The sequence below is a fragment of the Pipistrellus hanaki genome (genome assembly GCF_964339955.1).
Source record: "Pipistrellus hanaki genome assembly, chromosome: 6".
In the NCBI taxonomy this organism is placed as follows: domain Eukaryota; kingdom Metazoa; phylum Chordata; class Mammalia; order Chiroptera; family Vespertilionidae; genus Pipistrellus; species Pipistrellus hanaki.
Window position 1 is genome coordinate 82,701,798 of NC_140508.1, and position 17,263 is coordinate 82,719,060.

Sequence of the window (17,263 nt, forward strand, 5' to 3'; positions counted from 1 at the left end):
CTCAGGAAAAGTGAGTCCACTTCTCTGCATCCGGTTTCCAAAAGACCAAACTGGTCTGTAATCTCTTACCTTTTCCTTCTCAGCCTTCATCAGATTGAATGAACTCCACCAGCTCACCACTAGAAACCTGGGGAGAGGAAAAACAAACTGTTTTTAGTCTAACATCCCATGACAGATTGCTCTATTGGTACCAACACTTTATCCCTTCTTGTATCATTGTCCTTCGTATGTGCCTTTAGTGGACTTCTCATGAAATGCCCGATGAGGCTTATCCATAGGATTTGCTTTGGCCAATGGAATGTGGGTAAGGGGACAGTGTGCCAGATCCAAGACTTGGTGTTAGGAAGCATCTCAAGTTTCCACTCATGTGCCAATGCTCTTAATAGAGCATTCCGCAGTAGGGCCACTGGTCCATGGAGAAGGAGACATGTGAGAAGCAGAGCTGGACCGACCTGTAGCTTGGATTGAAGCTCAGCCTAGATCAACTGACCTGCAGATAGATGAATGAGAATAAAAGATTGTTGCTTTAAGACACTGAATTTTATAGGGTTTTATTATGTGACATTATTACCGCAACTGCTAGCCGATATACCCATTGTCCTATGTTCTTCAGTTCAGTAGGAAAGCCGCTGCTTTAGGTTATAATTTAAAATGTTTCCCAATTTGGTTGATTTCTTTGAGTTTTTACTCTATCATCCATACCCGGGGAGAGAAATTTCAGTAAGTGGTAGGCTCAGAGCACTAATAATCATATGTGCTAATGGGCCAGGACAGTCCTGACTTACACCTGTTACCTCAATATATTAATAATTATAAATAACACCCCTGTCTCCCAAAATGCATCCTGGCTTATGTGATTAAATTATAGTCACCCTTAACCCAACAAGGCCCAAGATGAACCACACTCTCCCCACAATAACCACAGGCACCCCTTTGTGGACAGCAGACACCATAGGGGAAAAAAAAAATTAAAGCTATGCTCTGGAAGGCAGAAGGCCTGAACAATGATTTCCGTGGCAGCAGGTAAGGTAAAAATAATTCTTTTCCTAAATGCAGTCTATGTAAGGTTTTATAAAAGTGCTATGGGGTATTTCCTGAGAAATAAACCCCTTAATATGACTTCATGGGAAGAGATCTATTTCCTTTATTCTCTGGAGTCCCAGGAAAGAAAAATATGCCCCCTGGCAGTGTTCCATAAAACTAATGATGTGGGGGAATATGTGAATAATTGCCTGAATCACAGGGCTATGTATCTGTTCAGAACTCTCTTGGCAATATAAGGAAGGGGCTCAGGACAGTTAAATTGAAGTCAAGTGAAATAAAGGGCTGCTGTATCAGCTAGACACTCTTATGGGTCGAGAACTGTGGCAGCCATCTCTATAACTTGGGAAATCTAGGCAGCCAAGCATTCTTCATTAACAGCGAAGGGGGATGTAGGATGAGGGATGGAAGGAAGGAATAAATACGGACAAGACTTCACAGAGGCAAAAGGCCAAGACAAAGCCAGGTAGAGAGGGCAGCTTCTTAGCTGCATATTGGTAACTTGGATCAGTGCCCCCAAGAATTAGTCAAGTGATGGTTTGGCCATATGTGGCACCTTAAAGGTATACATGGGGTCTAGGCACAGTGATAAACGTGCTTCCACCCGGGTCACAAATTAGTTCCTAGTCTTTGGCAGTCCAAAGGTCTTAGGTGGCCATAGATAGGAAAAAGTACCTAAGAAGGAAGTACTTTAGTGGATAAAGAATGGCATGCGCTAGTATGTGGTTCAAGGAAATGATGGTTCCTGATGCCTGCCTGTGGAAAATGATACCAGATAATCTTTATCATCAATTGGAGAAAGTCTGGCAATGTTGAACAAAGGTCTGTGTGCATGATTAAATTAAGATGTCCTACAAATATTTAGTAAGAACTGTTTCTGTGTCAAACACTGCCTGGGATACTTCAAATGTGGCAGAAATGAAAGAGACATGGCTGCACTCTCACGGAACCTGAAGTCTCAATCTGAGCTGCATATTAGAATCACATGGAGACACCAATGCCTGGTCCCCACCCAACCAAGTCCATCAGAAACTTCAAGTACAGTTGAAAACCACTTGACCAATGAGTAGGATAGATAGATGAATGAATGAGTGACTTCTAAGTGTAAGGTTATTTCTCATGCGATATTCATATTATGCTTATTATTCCAAATTTCTAAAATGAAAGGCAGTAAAGCCCTTTGAGAATGCCAGGTGATGAGATCTAAAGATCTATAAACAAGAAGTTTGAGGTACTGTCGTATGTGATAAGCCCAACTGCTTTTTCATCCACTCTCAGCTACCAGTACTAATACTCATAGCATCAGAGACCATTCACGAGAATATTTTAGATCATTCTTCCAGGGTCATATGGAGATTTGAATAAAAATCCTTGAATTCTAACAAAGTAGACAACCCATTTGTATAACTCAGGACACTAACTCATGTTCTTTGTTATATATATTTTTATTGATTTCAGAGAGGAAGAGAGAGAGAGGGAGAGATATAGAAACGTCAATAATGAGAGAGAATCATTGATTGGCTGCTTCCTGCATGCCCCCTACTAGAAATCAAGCACAGGAATCTAACTGTGACCTCTTGGTTCATAGGTCGACACTTTGTAGAATATAAATATAGACTGTTTCTTTGTTGAATTCTCACCATCTAATATAAAGAGTAATGCACTAGTGAGTGCTTAGTTGAGGCTTGTGGAATACCTAAATGAATAAGGAGCTCGTTCCATATGAAACTGGCAAACTGGTGAGAAGAGGAACAAAAGAGAGAAAGAAACAACATTTAGAACAGCCAGAAAAGGGAGAACAACTCTGTAAAATTTATAGAACCAGGAGCCCTGGCCGACCTCTCTGACCCAGTGGAGAAAGATGAGCAAATGACAGCCTCTCACATTTTAATGTGAGGCAGCTTCCATAGCTACCTGACTGTCATGTCTCCATATAGGGGGGAAGCTAGTGTTTTTCTCTCTATTTGCCTTAAAGCTCAGAGGCTAACAAACTGTTAGGTTTATTCCTATTGGTACATGCTGCTTCTTTTTTCTTTAAAAAAAAAAAAATCAATACCTGGTTTGTGAGAACTGTGACTAGCCCGATTATCCTTTTTATTGAGATAATCTGTCAGCATTTACTCTCTAAAGGGCCTCAAGTTAGGAGCCCCTGGTCACTTTTGTGCAGTGGAAAATGTCAGGCCACCTTTCAAGTTAAAATGATCTGAAAAGTATAACCGGTTCAAGCTACACTTGGGAAAAGGCACTGTCTCTTTGGCAAAAACCATGTGCTTCGAATCCGGTCTGCAGAGGCGGAGCTCCCAACATCTTAGAAATGCTGTGCAGGCCACTGCCCACTGCCCTGGCCGTGCTCCTGCCCCCACTCAGCTTCAGGAAGTGGCTGCTGCTGTTCCCAGCGAGTCTGGCCAGAGGCAGAGGCCACTGGTAACCTTAACCCCACGTGGGCAGACCAGGCAGACCCTCACCAGAAACTCTCTCTCCAACCCTCAAATTAACTGGTTCGTAAGTTTTTGGAAGGAGAGGTGAACAGGAAAGTGTGGGACCATGTTTGTTATTCAGAGCCCAAAGGAAACAGGATTCTGAGAACTGGCTCCTTGGGTTTAAAATGCTGTCAATGTCAACTGAGTTCAAGCATGTAAACAGAAGAGCTTCTTCCCCCGTCTGCAGGACAGGACCGGAGAGTGTCAGAGCCCCTGTGATGTGGGCAGGCGGTCACTCGGAAAGGGAGGAGGGCAGAGCCTGGGAAAGTCTGAAATCAATCAGTAACCGAGTGTACGGCTGAAGCTGGCTTCTGATAAGGCCCCGCATGCAAATCTAACCCACATCAGTGTGTCTGTGTGGACCAGACGGTGTGCCTCTGCAAAAACTGTCTGGTGTGAGCATTTTTACTTCCATTTTTGTAGATAAGGCTCAGAGCAATGAATTGACCTTCCCAAGACCACACAGGCCAGTGGCAGGGCTGAGATACACAAGTCTATTCTAGGTCTCATGTTATATTTCTTACACCAAACACCCCAGGCAAGAAGACAGCATGGGTAATGGTGAAGAGCAGGGCTCTGGAGTTAGACAGCCTGGGTTCCTGGCTCTGCCCCTTAGTAGCTGTGTGGCCTTGGGCAAGTTACTTAACATCTCTGTGCCACAGTTTTCTCATCTGTAAAATAGGGACAAGAGTTGTATCTTTCTCAATGGACGATTAAGGGAATTTAAATGTGTTGATATTTGTCATGTATTTCAAAGACTATGTTGCAATGGTGAAAATGATTTATATGTTTCACGTTTGTTAAAAAGAAAATAAGTTTAAAAAAAGGATCTTTTCATTCTCACCACCACAAAGCTCATTTTTCAATAGCTGAACTCAGAACATACCTTGCATTTTCCTGTTATCATGGTATCTGCAAAGTACTTTTGCTGTGATGACTTTATCTGTCTGCCACAACAGCTGTCCAGAGACAAAGAAGGGTTGTACCCATTTAACAGAAGAAGACTGAGACCTGCCCTTATAGGGGTCTCCAAGGTCATTGATCAGGTGAATGAAGAGCAAGGACTCCAGCCAGATCTTTCTGACCTTGAATCCTGTGATCTGCTCGCACTTCAAATAGTCATGAACTTCATGAGTTTGTGGATGGAAACTTGGCATTGCACCACCATAGGACCTCAGGACAGACTCCTGCTCTTGTCTGTGCCTGGCTCCCTGGTTTCACATGCGCTGGTGAAATTCCTGAACCCTCCAAATGAAGCCAGTGGCTCCTGGGCCCCAAGGTTGTGGAACCCTCCACTGCATCTCTCCTCTGTTCTCTGGAAGTGGGAGTTCCTCTAGATTTGACACATCCTGATCACTTTGTGCCAAAAACAACGCAGTCTCCTCTTTTCGCACATAGAACAAAGGGAAGCTTTAAGAGCGTGAGTGACTTATCCAAAAGTCACATGAGTTCCGTGGGTAGGGAACTGCATCAAGAGAAAGAGCTTCCAGTTAATTTTATGAACTTTATGTGTATTGCCCAATATGAGTGTTCAAGCTTATGGTTCCCTGTTTTTTGTGTGCAATGACCCAGATTCTAAGGAAGTTGGGGTAGGGTCAGGCGGAGAAAGGGAAAAATAAAAGAAAACAAAACCCACTCTGTTTGGTTTGAAGGCGAGGCAAGAAAGCTGGAAGCAGATGGAGGAGTTTGGGGGGACTGAGGAAACCAAGAGGTTTGAAGTCCCTCAGAAGGACTAAAGCCAGATTTGTCAGAGACACCGGATAGTGGCTGGTAGAAATACTCGTGGAGACCCGGCAATGGCCAGCAACATTTGAACTGGGAGATCAAGGATGGTGTGTTAATGCTGGTTATGGCTCCAAAGTAAAGTGTCCAGGACTCAGGATTCTAATGGTGAAGCTGTGTGAGTTTCACGGCCCATCTTAGACCTTAAGATTCCAGGTTAATGGCCACTAGACTGATCCTGGGTCCCCCTCCCGTTATCTAAGTGTGGTGCCGATGGTCCCGATCCTCCCCAGTCAGGTCAAAACCCCAGTCTGCTACTTGAGGGACTATCAATAAAAACGGCCACATTTCAAATGCATGCATGCTACAATTTTCTGATTATAAAATCAATGCAGGCTTATTTGAAAAGAACTTGGATCTGCTGGCATATGCATATACTCTGCAATGAATCAGAAGGATTTATTTTCAATGGTTTCACTTGGGAGGCTTGTGGAGGAGAAAAAGAACTTTTAGTTTTGTTTCTGTACCTTTTTAACTCTTTTAAATTGAAAACAAAGCTCATGGGTCACTGTGTGTGTGTGTGTGTGTGTGTGTGTGTGTGTGTGTGTACAGAGGCTATTTGAGATGGCAGACCATTTTGGTTTTTTGGTTTTTTTTTTAATACATCTATCTATCCTCTGTATTGAGAGGAGGGGGTCTATCTTAAGTAATTTGAAAACTAAAAATAAATTTAAAATCACAGTAATCACACCATCCAGATGTGAATACTCATCATTTCAGCAAATACCCTTCATGTTTAAATAATGAGGATTATTATTTTATATCTAAATTATGTTTTTTATTTTTTCTTAATTTCTAATTTACACCAGGAATACTTTTACATATTTGATTATTGTTCACAAAACTCTTTTAATAGTTACATATGAGTCTTTCTACCGAATGATTTTTTCATTTTTCTTTTCTTTTTTCCATCACCATTTATCCTCCTGTACCCTTTTCCACCTCCACTCACACACCCTGCACAATCACCACACTGTTGTCTGAGTCCATGAATTCTTTTTTTTTCTCAATTCTTCCACCCCTCCAAACACCCTCCCCTCAGAGCTGTCAGCCTGCTCTCTATGAGTCTGTCTTTATCTACAAAATAAATTTTAAAACTCTAAAATCTCATGTCCGTTGAGCTCCTCCTAGGTGTTCCTGGCTCCCCAGATCCCATGGGAGGACCAGATGGTTCAACATACACAAAGCACTGAGCACCGTGATAGACCATGTAACCAGATGGGGTTTTGCTAGAGACCACTCTCCTTTCAGATTCAGCATGATTTCTTCAGCCAACCTCCTTCTGCAGAATATCTAACTCATTCCATATTGTTCACTAGTAAATGATCCTGTGATGATTTATGTTTCTGAACAGTTCCTTAAGTGAAAACTCTTACCAAAAATTGTTTGATCCATAGGAATAAAAACTTGAGGCATTTCCCAACGTGACCCACTGACACCTCCACAACAAGGTTTGAATGAGTAAAACTTCGACTTCATGTTTCATTTACTGGTAGTTTAGTTTATTGTGGTTAAGATGATCTTTCCAGTGTTTAGCCATTTGCACTTGATGATTGCTTCATCATCAAATATGGAGTCAGATAGGCAAAACGTATTGTTTCCTACAACCTACCTCACTGGTACAATAATAATGTGATGTTCCTTTCACATAGGAATGTGAAGTCTCTTTAAAAATTAGCAACACTCTTGCCTGGAGAGCTGACTTATTATTTTCTAGCAGGGAAGGCCTGGAAGAAAACAGATGGAATGCTCACTGGGGGCGATCGAGGAGAGTGTATAGAAGGGGCATTCACAGGGCTGAGGGGCCCAGAAGAGCTGGGGCAGCGCCTGGGGCAGCAGCATCACGGAGGAGCCACCACCTCCCCAAGCTGCGGGTCCAGGAGCAGTTGCAGGGACCTGGGAGAGCAGCTGTGGCTGAGCTGGCGGGAGCCAGCAACCCTCAGAGACCCCGCAGGGAAGAAGCCAGGGAATAAATTACCCTGACTTCACTCTCACTCCCTCTCATTCTAGACTCTGCCTCCCACTGGCCAAGCCAAACAGAAGCCAGAGAGGGAGGAAACCCTTCCAGGTGACCCGGGCAACCTCCTGGAGCACCAATCATGGTGGGGAAGGGTGGAGGGGAGATCTGGAGAGAGGCCCATGGAAACATCCAGACATCGTGTGCCATCTCTCTTCAGTTTTTGCTTCCCAGATCCCACCAGAATTGAAACGGTTTTCCACAGGGAGGGACCCTGTTGATCTTGTCCTCTGTAATATCCCAGAACTGGGACCTCCTGGCACATAACAGGTGTCCACTAAATTGCAATCAAAGAATGCATATATGAATGAATGAATGAATGAATGAACGAACTCCCAATCACCCCTGATATTTCTTAAAGCTTCAGAGAAAGTCCCTTGTAAAAGCTGCAGATTCCCACATAGCAGGAAGAGGAAACCCTATTTCTTTTCCCCTAAGTAATATCTGGCATGATATGAACTTGACTTGACCGGCAGCACCACCCCTCCCCCACCAGTCCTGGGACTGCAGTTCAGAGCTTCTTCCTCTGACCTCCTCTTTCACTTTCCACCCTAAGAAGGTCCATCCTGGGATATGTTTCCACCACTGCTAGTAGGCAGGACACTCACAGCAGCTGCCTACCCACCGCCTTGCCTGACTGTGGACTGGCCCCCAGGAAACTTGTGAAAAGCATATCCCTGGACCCTACCCCCGAGATTCGGATTTAGAAGGTCAGGAGGGCCTGGCAGTCAGCATGTTTTTCAAAAGACAAGAAGGGCATTGGGACCATCAGCTCAGCTTACAGCATGACCCACCAACCCAGTTTACCTGGGACTTCTTTTTATTTTTTTAATATATTTTATTGATTTTTTTACAGAGAGGAAGAGAGAGGGATAGAGAGCTAGAAACATTGATGAGAAAGAATCATTGATCAGCTGCCTCTTGCACACTCCCTACTGAAGATGTGCCCACAACCAAGGTACATGCCCTTGACCGGAATCGAACCTGGGACCCTTCAGTCCGCAGGCTGACGCTCTATCCTTTGACCCAAACCAGTTTTGGCTACCTGGGACTTCTGCTCCTAAAACGAGGAAAGTCCTAGGGAAACCCTGTCGAGTTGGGCACCACCTGCTCCTGCATTGGGCCAATGAGCTGCTTCCTGTGCTATCGCTTCCTTATTGCTGGAGGTGGTGGCCTCCTCTCCTGGTGAAGCAATGCTGTCTGGGAACGAGCCTCAAATTCAGCAGGAAAGGAAGCCATTGAACTTTCATTTGGAGCAAAACTAAATGTCCATACACATGGCCACTGGGGGCCTGCACCGCCATTCAAGGCCAGAGCTTAGACCATTCAGCCCAGCTCTGAGTGGCTCTGCCTTCCTGTGCATTTTCCTCCCTTGGAGATCTCAAAGGCAGGTGCTGGCTGGGGGAGGGTGGGACTCAGGTTTTCAGTGACACAACTTTTAGGAAAGGTAAATTGCTCCATGTTCTTTGCCCAACTCCCTCATCCGTCATGGGCAACTCCAGGGGACCCTCAGACCGCCTCTGAATGCTCAAGGACAGGGCCATTACCAATCCCCACTGACAGGAGAGAGAGAGAGAGAGAGAGAGAGAGAGAGAGAGAGAGAGAGAGAGAGAGAGAGAGAGGAGCTACACCAACCCGCTTCTCAAGGCTGCTTATCCCAGAAATCAAGAAAATCCTTTGCTGCTGCTGATTAAATCTCCCCTAGCCGTGGCAGGATGAGGGGCATCAGGTGTTTCCTACAGACGCGTCATCAGACTTCACTTTTCTATACCAGTTCAAGCTAAGGGGGCTGTCCCTATCTCTTTTTAAGGACAATGGGTACCATTATGTCACATTAACAGCTGGCGCTTACTGGGCCCCAACCTCTGGCCAGACAACGTACCAACCATTTTATTGAACTGACTTGTTTTGAATCCAATGAGGTAGGGACTATTCTGATCTCCTTTAGACAGATGAGAAAACGAAGGCACAGAGAGGTTACAGCTTACTAAGGGTCACCCAGCTTGTCAGTGTGGGAGCTGAAATATAAAACCACGTAGATCTGGTTCCAACCCCTCCACATACAACTAGTGTGGTCCCTCACTCTAGCGGAAACAAGGCCTGGGCCCCAATCCTGGTTTGGGCTCAGGCTCCTCCTCTATTAGAAAATTCATGTTTAAAATGTTGTTCATGCTCCCCAGTCCGTTGTGAAGGGTACTCTAGAATTTTCTAATAGAGGACTATTATTGGCTTGTTCAGGTCTTTGCATAACTATCATTTCATTCAAGAACGCTTCCTACTATGGTAAAAGAGCAAAACCCCTACCGTATTTTCCGGCATATAAGACGACTACTGTGTTCCAGTAAAAAGCCTGGTCAGATTGGCCAGAGTCAGAGAGGTGGTCTATTAAAAAAAGAACTGGCGTTGCCTCGGAAGTGGGGGGTAGTCTTATACAGCGAATATAGGCCTAAACCTATGTTTTAACTGTAAAAAATTAGGGGGTCGTCTAATACACCGGAAAATACCTCCCTGACCTCCGCCCAGCCACTCTCTTTCCTTATTCTGCTTAGCACTACCTGGCCCACTATGTGAGTGAGACTGTGAGTGTGATGTGTGTGTTTGTGTGTGTGTGTGTGTGTGTGTGTGTGTGTGTGTCTAACACATGGATGTGTTTTACTTACTAGCCAACTCCCACACTATATGTTGGCCCCAGTAACACAGGGACCTTAATGGAGGTGGCTGTTGGGGAGCCCCATTGCACTTGTTTATTAGCATATTCCCAGCACAGAGAATGGATGTGCTCAAGAAATATTTGAGAAATAAATAAGCTAATGATGAACAGATAGTGAATATGAACTTAAACTGCATGGTGCTTGGCACATACTAGTCATGATTTTTTTTTTATTGTAGTGAGAACACACCATGGGTTCTAGCCCATAACAGATTTCTAATGTGCAATATAGTGCTGTTATCTATAGGCACAGCATTGCACAGCAGACCTCTGGAACATACTTATCTTGCATAAATAAAATTTGATTAGCAACTCTGCTTTTCAAATCTTGGCACCATCATTCCATTCTTTGCTTCTATGAGTCTGACTATTGTAAATACCTCATATAAGTGGAAACATGCAGTATTTTATCTGAATTTTGAATTCCAGGTGATTTATAATAAAAGTTTAGGAAAATAAAAGTTTTTCAGAAGACATAACCAAAACAAAAGAAAAGAAAAAAACTAGTGTATTGGAGACAAAGGAAGTAGAAATATTGAAAGAACTTTGTTAAAAAGTTTCAACAGTTGAGTAAAAATATCAGAATTATGAGTATTTTAGTAGCCAAGGCAAAAGGGTAAACCAGATGAGTCACTTCAGCTTTATTATCTGCAGGAGGCAGCACACTCTGACCCAACCCTAGTGTCTCATCAAATGTCTCAGGTGAGCCAGAGGTAGTAGGAACCCCCTCAGCCTCAGCAGTTCTGCTTGAAAGAAATGACCCAGCATTTAACTTTTGCGGTCAACTCAAGACAGCCATCTCCTCTTTCCTTATCTGCATTTTGATCAACCACTTCCCCTTAGGAGAGAAAAGCCTGGCTTCCTAGTTTTCCCTCCTGCAGCAGAGGTGCTGAATAGGATGGGACACATGCCCATCTCCTGGGTGGGCCGACACCCTCTGAGACTCCCGTGAGATTTCCTGGCGTGAGTGCAGGGACTGTTAAGGAGATATACCTTGGAAGGACCTGGAATTTGGAGACAAGAAACACCACAACCAGAGCAACCTCCCCGAAGCAGGAGCCTTCTCTCCTTGGAAACAGCAAACCAGGCTGTGGGAGCGGGTGCATGCATAATGACTGGTCCCCTGCCAGCCTAGAAGATGGGCAGCAGCTGCAGCCCAGGGTGGTGCTGGCTGCCCAGAGCCTTCAGTGACATGTTGCTCTCTGGCCTCTGGGAGGTGCTAGAGTGCAGTGGGAGGACCTTAGAAGTCCATAGAACTTGGATTCAAAACCACCCTTCCTGCTCGGTCCTGTGCTCTTCAACACACGATTGTACCTCTCTCTGTACAGTTTTTCCTCCATCCGCTGACCACGTTCATTACCATCTTCCCTCTGCAGTGCAGGGGTTAGGAACACAGCTCTGCAGCCAGGCTGCCTGGGTTGAATTTCTGGCTTACTGGTGGTGTGGCTGGGGGTAAGTACCTTCACTCTCTCATCCATAAAATGGGTACAGAAATCAAATCCACCTCTTATGACTACGGGGAGGGCTATTTGTGATAAATCCTGTAAAGCCTTTAAGACCGTGCCCAATATACACTAAGTGCATAACAGATGTTCCTTTTTTGTTGTTGTCGTTCCCCAATGTTTGGGGCTTGTAGTGAGCCGCACGTGGAAGAATATGTGGATACAACATGCAGTACCTACTGCTTCGGGTGTATGTCCCTTTCTTGGGGAAAGTCAGACCCTGAGTCTAAGCTCACTTCAAAGGGTCCAGCTTGATAAGGAATGTCCAGGCCAAAGCTTTTCCTTGGATGCAGCGGTGGGAAGAGTGTGCATTGGGAAGGGATTGGCCAGGGCCTGCCCCCCAGAGAGACACAGGAACAAAAATAGGAAGCCTGGGCTGGTGTTTACAGTAAGTCCTCAGGCCCTGACCACATTGTCTTGTCTGTGGTGCATTTATTTCGGGGACAAGCACTGAAGTCATTTCTACCCGAAAATGCTCCAGGCCGGCCTGTCTGGTGTCTGCTTTCCCAGGAGAGCCCTGGGGTGAGGGAACCAGACCCGCAGGCCGGCCCAGAGGTGCCCTGAGTCTGGCAGGCCGACCGCAGGCCCAGCGCGGGCCCCTGCCCAGGAAGAGACCCAGGTCCCCACGAGGTTTCGGGAGGTGCCTCCAGCAGGAAGCTGGGAGGCGGAGGTGGCTGTAGGGGAGCCCCACTCCTCCGCCCCTGCTTTTGGTCTCACTTTCCTTTTCCTCCAAAGCTGCCTCGGCCTGTCTTCCTGGCTCTTGGGGCTTGTCTCTCTTCGTTTCTTATAACTCAATAGGAAAAGGGAAGTGGATTCCTCAAAGCTGCCTCCTGGCCTTGATAAGCAACCCACAGCCCAGGCCTGGGCTCTGGCCTAGTGGCCCTTGTTAGCTGCTCCCTGGGCTGAATGACGGTCTGAAACCTTTGGTCTGCAGGGGCCACCGAGCCTCTCCGCAGGCAGGCTAAGGCGCCGGCTGTGACAAGGGTTGCCTTTCCAGGAGGTTGCCCTGGCTAGGGCCTCCCTTCTTGCCTGGTAAACTACTGGAATGGGGCGCTCCTTAACCCCTATGCCTGCCCCACTCTTTACCCCTAGGCCAGAGAATCCTGCCCCGTTCTCACAGTGTAGCCTTAGTTCCCTGATTGGAAAATAGAGAGTTTGAAGAGGACGCTGGCTTCACCTCTCTTTATCTTTAAAGAAAATGGTCCACAGAACCCTCATTTTATACCACAAAAAAAGGCAAGTGAAGACCTGTGGCTACATCTGCTTGCCAGCATCCCTAGCTGCCTTCCAGAATCAATTCCAGGAAATCCCTTAGGTGGAGCTGCTGCGGGCGGTTGTGCAGGTTACACACTGCACAGCCTTAGATGATGCCGTTCGTGTCAACTTGCAGACTGTGAGGATGGCTCCTCCTGGGGTTGTTCACAAAGCAGAACGTTAAAATGACTGGACCTCAGTCATGGCCTTGCAAGCTCAGAGAGCTGCCGCCACTCCTCTAACTCTTACTAAAGTGACTTCCTGAGGCCTCACTCCGCTAACACTCCTTAGCGGTGTCTTTATATTCAATGGACACAAAGCCTCTTTTAATGCCCACATTTAAAGGGCACAGTTGGAGAATCCTGGACATTGCCTGAGGCAGGGAGAAGAAGCAGGAGTCTTACTTATGCCTGACAGTTTATTCCAGAACACAAATGCCCTGCCTGCCTGTGACTGAGACTCTTTTAGGGCCAAGAATTATGTCTTCGGGGCATTTTTACTTCCCCAGAGGACAATGTCATCTTTTACTCAACCCAGGAGAGGAAGAAAGCAGATTTAGCCACCACCTACTTTGGGCCAGAAATTATTCTAGCCTTTCGACCAATGTCATCTCGCTTATTTTCATCGCCTTTTGAAAATGACACACGTGAGGCTAAGTGCAAAATAGCAACATGATTGGGACGCACACTCATGACCAGAACTCGTGTCTGTGCCAACCCAAAGCCTGCGCTTGCCCCCATCAGATGGACGCCTGCCTGTGTGCTGGGCATTGGCGTCCCCAGAGCATCACATTGAAATGTGTGCTCTGCTTGAAACCTGAGTTTCTGGAGGAAGGCCCCAGAAACTGCTCTGGAATCTCCCCAGGGATCCAGGTGCCTACTCTGGTTTGAAGACTGTTTTGGAAGGTTCCATTGGCATTTGGTGGTAGAAATAATCTTACAGAGGCTACGTCGCATGCTTTTGTTTATTCATTGTCCTCCGCCCAAGAGGATGTCTTCTGTCTTCTATCCTCAAAGGCCCACTTCTTCTTCTTTTTTAAAAATATATTTTATTGATTTTTTTACAGAGAGGAAGAGAGAGTGATAAAGAGTTAGAAATATCGATGAGAGAGAATTATTGATCAGCTGCCTCTTGCACACCCCCTTCTGGGGACGTGCCCACAACCAAGGTACATGCCCTTGACGGGAATCAAACCTTGGCTCTATCCACTGAGCCAAACCAGTTTCAGCAAAGGCCCACTTCTAATTCAACCTTCTTCGGGAAGCTTTCCTGAACTGCTCACCCAGCATGTGGTCTCTCCTCTGTTTCCTACAAATATCCCCTGTGCCTCTATAATGCACTGACCGCAGCACACCTGGTACAGGAGATTGCATGCTCTGCCTCTCTGAGCCTTGCACTCCTCCTGGACAAAACCTGAGTCTCTATGTATTCACCCCACACCGTGAAGGACACCAGATGACTGGACAGAGTCCTCGATGTGAATCCAAAAGCATTTACTGAATTGATTTGAGTTGGCACTAATGATCAAGACACTTCATTACAGAGCAGTTTACATGTGGTCATCCTACAGACCTCTCAAACCCCTGGACTCTTTCAGGCTTCTTGACTTTAGATGACCCAAATCCTTTAACAGAAGCAACCTTTCTCTCCAGCTGTTAGATTTCTATTGTTACTTCAACATCATCCCCTTTGATTATTTCCACCTGAGGCAGCACTTACTACACCTGCCTCTGTGTAACCTTGGCCAGGGTACTACCTGCCACAAGTGTTGCAGATTTTCTTATATGTAACAGTGTTTTTCAACCTTTTTTGGGCAAAGGCACACTTGTTTCATGAAAAAAATCACGAGGCACACCACCATTAGAAAATGTTAAAAAATTTAACTCTGTGCCTATATTGACTATATATAAAGTAATTCTCTTGAATAGGAATCAAATAAACACAAAGAAAGTATTTTATAATTACTTTATTATGAAATATTAAGTAAACAAAATAGTGAAAAATTATAAAATTCTTGTCTTGTCTGCACCTACAGCACACCAGGCAACATCTCGCGGCACACTAGTGTGCCGCGGAACAGCGGTTGAAAAACGCTGTCTTATAAGCCTCTCCCCTGGGCTACAAAGTTGTCCTTCATTTTTGTGTTACTGGGCCTCAGAGCTTGGACAGGCACTTGTTAGAGGCTCGACATACAATAGATAGAATGAGTGAGTGACTGAACCAAAGAATGGATGGGAACATAACCAGGTCTGGGTGACATTGCTTGCTCAAAAGACAAGGTCAGTATTTTTCTTAGAGCCAGGGTTTCAGAGCATGAACAGAGAGCAGCCGCCCACTACCCAGGCCAGAGCTGCACAGACCTTCCTGGGAATCACTGGGTAGTGCTGGGTAGAAAAGGACTGTCCCTTAAAGCCAGTTGTGTGGTCCTCTTTGACCTGCTGCCCAGGACCTAGTACAACCAGAGTCACATTAGACAGTCTCCTCCATCCTTGCTTTTCTCCTTTCTTCTTTATTTCCCTTCTCCTTTGAGTCCTCCCTCTCACAAGGTGTTCCTTGGGTAGCAAGCTTTTGACTACTGGGGGCATTTTCTGAAGTGGATCCCAGAATTCAACAATGATTCTCACAGAGCCACTCATACAACAAAACAGGGGCCTGGCATGAACCTCTCCCTCCTGGCCTCCCCACCCAGGTTCCACGGGCGTTAGAGGACACACACCCAACCCAGGACCCCTGGGATTCCATCACAAGTCCAGATCCAAGTCACAAGAGTCACTATCTGTCCCCATTTGTGCCCCTAATCAGGACCAAATGCTGCGACAACTCTGAACTTGCTTTTCTAGTACTTTTTAAGAGACTGTTAACCACAGAATTTTTATTAGCGCTCTCTCTCTCTCTCTCCCTCTCTCTCTCTTTCTCTCTCTCTCTCTTGTCTCATTTAACAAATGAGAAAAATCCCCACAAATTGAAACCACATGTGTTTGCCTGGGCTATCAAAAGCTACGATGTTTTTATCATGTTCGTTTTTATTTATTCAGTCTCCTTAGCTCCTTAGTCATGGGGTTCCAGTGCTTCCTCGTTATTCTGAAAGCCAAGAGATGCTGGCATGTGGGCAGCTGTTTCTCCACCAGGCAGGCCCATAAGCCAAAAAGCTCTGGATGCTTCTTTGCTTGGGAAAGTGGGGGGAGCACATAAAATGAAAATCCCTGCTCCACTGTCATGCCCTCAATCAAATGCGCCATCCTGCCCATATAATGAAGCCCTGATACACATCCTAACTGTGAAACGGGCATAGTTTTGTATCGTGTTAAAGTAAACAGTATGATTCGAATAATATAATGTACACCATATGACTGCTTCCTCCATGCATCAACCGGGCCAGGTTTTCATGGTGTCTCCAAGCATTTACACAAGCAGGCCATCCCAGTGAGGCTGTGGGTGCAGGGAGACCACCTCAGGCATTCAGTGTCATGGGCATTCATGCAAGTTGGCATCACATCCACCGGCTTGGTGTTCAGACCCATAGAGATTCATCTATTCAACTCCATCCCAGGCTGAAGGATGAGAAAAAAAAATCAATATTCCTAAGTAGAAAAAGACCCAATAAGGTGCTTTAAGAAGTTGCTTTGGTTTATATCTTTGTGACTAAGGGGGCATGCACACAGGCAGTTAATGGCAACATGGATGAAGCACGGAGGAGGCCGCCAGACCAGTGACAGCCCCCGGGCCGCCTGGCAGCCCCAGAAACTCAATTAGCCTCCCCGGGCCTCGCTCCGCTGTTCATTAGTATTTATTTATTTGGTTTTCGTTAAGCTTGCTTTTTGTGGTAAAAGCAAACCCCCCCCCCCCTAAAACAACCCCCAAATTGCCTCAGGGCACAGGCACAAGAGAGTAACAATTAATTAAAATACATAAAACGGAGCTGAGATGGCCAACAACCTTGAACTTGGAGACAGCCAGATAAGCCTTTTTAGAGGCAGATCCCCTGACTTGCCAGAACTGCAGGAGGAGGCCAAAAACTCAGCATGAAGAATTCACTAAGTGGGGAGAGAGGCTCCAGCGTCCAGAGATCTTGGAAAGTGTAAGCAGCCGTGCCCGGCTATGCAGGCGCCACGTGCAAAACGTCTCCAAGCTGTGGACAGTTCTTCTCCGCGGGGGCCAATGTTGGAGCTACTGACAATTTGGAAGAAGAGCGGGTTGAGAATCTGTGCATTCAAGCAAGGCACTGGCACTCCAGCAGAGCTCAGCAAGGACTCCTGCCAGGGTTAAGAAGAGGCATATGGGGCTCAAAATAAGGTTTCTCCTCAAAACTGGAACTGTCCAGCAAGGGCAAAGGGCAGCGGTGAGCTCGGCGTCTGGAGGAGTTCCAGCAACAGTGGAGGCCTACTCTGTGCCGGGAACCATGCCAGGTATTTGCGCCGTAGTTCCTGGGGAACCGAAACACAAGGTCAGGAGGGACCACGAGCAGCAGGTGAGACCA